A 4,809-nucleotide genomic window follows, 5' to 3' on the forward strand; every position below is an offset into this window, starting at 1 on the left:
CTGCTGCTTCCTGGGCACGCCCCCGTGTTCACTGGACACGGGGCGTGTTCAGACTCTGTTCTCTTCTCTTTGTCTTGGGAGGTGCCGTTGAGGGTCCGGGCAGTTTACTTTTGTTCCTTTTCTTGTATTTATGGTAGAATTAGTGGTCTTTTTGCTTCTTTTGTGATTTTGAGCTCATTTCATCCTGAAAATACAAAAGGAAGACAAAAACATTCTTTTTCCAACATTAGTACTTAAAAAGGGTTAGTTTTATGCCTTAATTGATGTGTTTTATATGTTGCATTTTACACACATCAAATACCCCCACACTTGAACTTTTTGCTTGTCCTCAAGCAAAATCTTTTAATGTGGCTTACACTCCCAAATGGAATAGGTAGAAGAGAAGTTTTTTTTTTTAACTTGTCCTAGAGTGTCGGGAATCCAAGGTTTGTATAGGTTCTATTTTTATTTTATTTACAATCTTATTCGTCATGGTTTATTTTGAACTTTTCATAAGATAAACTACTTATTTGGGCATAGCATGCCTTATTAAAATTCCATTTATATACAAGTTCACATACCTCACGGGAGATCACTCACTCACTCGGCCGAAGGTGTATATTTAAGTGAATCGCTCGAGAGCGGCACGGATTTACATTCTCCATATGCTTGCCAAGCGATCAATCCTCCTCCTTTTTAACTTTTTACCTTTGTAAATATCAAGAGGTCTTTTGGGGTGAAGGCTTGGGTTTAAAGGTGGGTGGTTGGTTAGTGGTTAGTAAAAAGGGCGAAAATCGTAACAAGTGTCGGTTTTCGTAAAAATACCTTATTTTTGGTGACATTTTTTTTTTTTTGAAGTATTTCTCCAAACAAGCTTTTTGTAGCTTATGTTTGTTTTTGACTTCATTTTTTTTTTTTTTTTCGTCACGTAAAGGGTATGTTTATGAAAAACCGAGTTTGTTACTAAAATAAAGGTGAAAAAATGAAAAAGGTTTTTTTGGTGGGTAAAAAAAATTGTTTTGGGGGTAATGAAATGAAAGGTTTAGGCTCAAAGGGGTTTTCTAGGGGGATTTTGGGTAGGTAAAAAAAAAATGAAAAATAATGGTTTTGAAAGAAAAATAGTTAGTCCTAATGCCTCCATCATTTACTTACTTGGGTTTAAGTTGGTAAGGACCGGGAATGTATCGTCGTGGCAAGTTCTAGATTTGTAAAGACCGAGCGGCTATTCACACAAGAAACGAAAAATGAGCATTTAATCTAAATATGTGTATTTTTATGCTCAATAAAGGCTCAAAACTCACTTTTTGTGGGAATGGGTTTTTAATGTGACCAAGCATATATAATCGAATTTTAGCTAGACTTGTTATACCGTTTCATAATTTTCTTATGTTAGTTCTTTTTATCACGACGCTATCGGTTGTAAGTTTGTAAAAATATAACCCTTTTATAACTTGTTATTCCCAACTTAAACTAAGACAAGTAAATAAAGTAAAAAAAAATGAAAAAGTTTGTGAAAAAATTTGGGGTGTTTAGCGGTTCCAATAGAGTTTTGTGTAAGGCTTGTTTTAGGATTTTGCAAAAATTCCAAGGTTTTAGCATCCCCCCCACACTTAAATTACACATTGTCCTCAATGTGTCCAAAAATAAAGTTTTTGGTTGATTAGAATATGTAAAAGTGTGTTTAAAAACAAAGATTCGTGTTACTGGCGCTCTGGACACGGCCCCGTGTTGACCGGGCACGGCCCCGTGGTCAAGTGCCAGTAACAAAAATTATAGAATTGAAACAGAAGCCTGGACACGGGGGCGTGTCCGCTGAACACGGCCCGTGTCCAGTTACCTGAACTGGGTGTTTTCCTGCAGGGGGCTCAGCACGGGGCCGTGTTGGTTGGGCACGGCCCGTGTGGAGCCTTCTGTTATGGAGATTTTGTCGGTTTGTTCTGTTCTTCTGCATGGTTTCATTTTTTCTCGTTCCCTTTTTCATCCATTACCACCATGAGTGTGATTTATTCTGCAAAAACTAAAAGATTAAACTAAACTAAGGATAGGTCCGCGGAATGCCTCCGTGGTGCGCCACGTTTATAAGGGTCCTTGGCTAGACCCAATTCCCGGTCACACGTCTTTTGATTGGGGTGCCTTGCCTCCCAAGTTACACCGTCGGAGAGCGGCATCCAAGCTTGAATCGATAACCTTCATGTAGTGGATCGGGTCGTCATCCTCTATTCTTTTCCCAACTCCGAACTTTACCTCATCGTCCCCATATCTCAAAGTTAGTGTCCCGTCATTCATGTCCACTACTGCTTGTGCGGTGGCAAGGAAAGGCCTCCCTAGAATAAGAGGGACCTCGGTGTCTTCCTCCATGTCGAGTATGACAAAGTCAACAGGATAAACGAATCTGCTTACCCTTACCAAGACATTCTCGATGACACCTTGCGGGAACTTGACCGATCGATCCGCGAGTTGTATGCTTATTTTTGTGGGGCTTGTGGTTCCCAAGCCAAGCCTTTTGAACATTGAAGAGGGCATGAGGTTAATGCTAGCCCCTAAGTCGGCCAAGGCATTGCGAACGGGAGATTCCCCTATTGAGCACGGAATCGTGAAACTTCCGGGATCGATCTTCTTTTGGGGTAGTTTATTGAGTACGAGGGCAGAGCATTCTTCGCCTAAATTAACTAATTGCAAATTTTCAATTTTCTTTTTATGTGTAAGGAAGTCCCTCATAAATTTAGAGTATTTGGGCATTTGGGTTAGGACTTCGATAAAAGGAATATTGACATGCAATTGTTTTAGCAAACTATCAAATTTTGCGAATTGCTCGTTGGTTTTTTGACGAATTAACCTACCGGGGTACGGAACTCGAGGAGCCTTGGTAGGCACTGTTGATGGGGGAGGGTCCTTCTCCTGCAGATGTGTTGGCGTTGATTCTTCCGCGGCTGGAGGTACTTCTGCAGGCCCTACGGTCCGGTTTCGTAGCGTGATGAGGTGAACTTATGCCTTCGGGTTGGTTTCGGTATTGCTGGGTAATGCGCCTTGTGGTCTTTCGGAAAAATTTTGAGCTAGTTGACTTATTTGTTTTTCTATGTTTTGAATGCTAGCTTGTTGATTCCTAAAGTTTGATTCTAATTGTAGGAATCTTTCCGAATTTTTCTTGTCAGTGTCAGAGACGAGGCGAGATATAGTATCTTCGAGCCTTTCTCTTCCACTTTGTTGTTGAGTGAAATTTTGTGACTCATTTCTTGATTGCTGAAAGTTTGTTCGCTGTGGTTGTTGGTTACTACTATTGCCGGGCTCCCTCCAACCAAGGTTTGGGTGGTTTCGCCATCCTTGGTTGTAGGTCCCCGTTGGAGGACCCGACGGCCTAGGTCTATTATCAATGTAGTTTACCATTTCTTGTTGATCGTCCGTTTCTTTCATGCAACTCCAATTTTCATGTGACCCACCACACCCCTCACAAGCTATGACCGAGACTGTTTTTGTCATTTCTAATTTTTTTATTTTTGAAGAAAGGGCCTCGATTTGGGCTTGTAAAGAGGTGCTTTCGTCTACCTTATGGGCGCCCGGGGCGATAGTTTTATTTCCCCGGGGAGTGTGCCACTGAAAATTGGTTTGAGCAATTTCCTCAATCTGATTATATATTTCGTGTGGGCGTCGATTACCTAAAAGTCCCCCGGAGCTAGAATCAAGTGTCTGCCTAGTATGTGGCAACAACCCATTGTAGAAAGTGGATACTTGTTGCCATATTGCGAGGCCGTGATGGGGACACTTGCGTAATAGCTCCTTGAACCTTTCCCAAGTTTCATATAAGGATTCCCCGTCCTCTTGTGAGTATGTGTTAATTTCAACCATCAATTTAGCAGTTTTAGAAGGAGGGAAATACTTATATAGAAATTTTTGGGCTAGTTCATCCCAGGTGTTTACCGATCCAGCTGGGAGGGTGTTGAGCCAAGCTTTCGCTCGGTCTTTTAGTGAGAATGGAAACATACGAAGGCGGATGGCGTCGTTTGATGCTCCATTGATCCGAAATGTATCACATATTTCTAAGAAATTAGTTATATGGAGATGGGGATCCTCGTCCGCGAGCCCGTGAAAGGTCGCGGAGTTTTGGAGCATTTGTATCAAGTGCGGTCGAAGTTCGAAGTTATTGGCTTCGACATTCGGGGCATTGATAGCGGCACCGAGATTACCTACGGTGGGCCGTAAGTAATCCATGAGGGTACGTTGGTCCGCCATTGGGGGTGGATCACCCGAAACCTTCTCTTGGTTTTTGGCTTTTAACCTTTTTCTGAGAAAGCGTTCGGGTTCTTCTAATGGTTCCTTTATGTCTTTATTGGAACTGGAGCTCATACACTACGCGAGGTTGGCGTCGGGTTCCAAGTCCTGTAATAAAAACAGAAAAGAATGTTGGTCAGAAGGTTCACCACGGCCCCGTGTCGAGCGAACACGGCCCCGTGGTCGGAGTTACAGTGGTTGTTTTTCAGATCCCAGTTACTGGAAGTTGGACACGGCCCCGTGTTGCACCGACACGGCCCCGTGGTCAGCCTTCTGTTAACTTGAAAAACAAAAACTACCAGTAACGTTGCTGAGCACGGCCCGTGTCCGACCAGGCACGGCCCCGTGCTGAGCTCTGCAGAAGCTGAAAAATCTAAAAAAATCCTAAGAAAAATTAAAAAAAATAAAAAGATGATTAGGCCGTTGATTCCTAACTTTCTTAAAATCCTTGTGTCCCCGGCAACGGCGCCAAAAACTTGATGCGTGTCGGTGTGTATATAATTTTAGATGTATAATTAAGCCCTTTTTACACTTTTAGCCAAGTTTTAAATTTATAAAACACGA

The 4,809-nt window shown here is 42.2% G+C and overlaps 1 non-coding gene across 1 annotated transcript; it reads left to right on the plus strand.

Moving 5' to 3' along the window:
- Nucleotides 1-3,721: 3,721 nt before the first annotated feature.
- LOC118487860 lies at nt 3,722-3,828 on the plus strand. Its single transcript, XR_004882803.1, has one exon. It is a non-coding gene; the product is annotated as a small nucleolar RNA R71 (small nucleolar RNA).
- The last annotated feature ends 981 nt before the right edge of the window (nt 3,829-4,809 follow it).

This window comes from Helianthus annuus, chromosome 15 (assembly GCF_002127325.2).
Source record: "Helianthus annuus cultivar XRQ/B chromosome 15, HanXRQr2.0-SUNRISE, whole genome shotgun sequence".
Taxonomy (NCBI): Eukaryota; Viridiplantae; Streptophyta; class Magnoliopsida; order Asterales; family Asteraceae; genus Helianthus; species Helianthus annuus.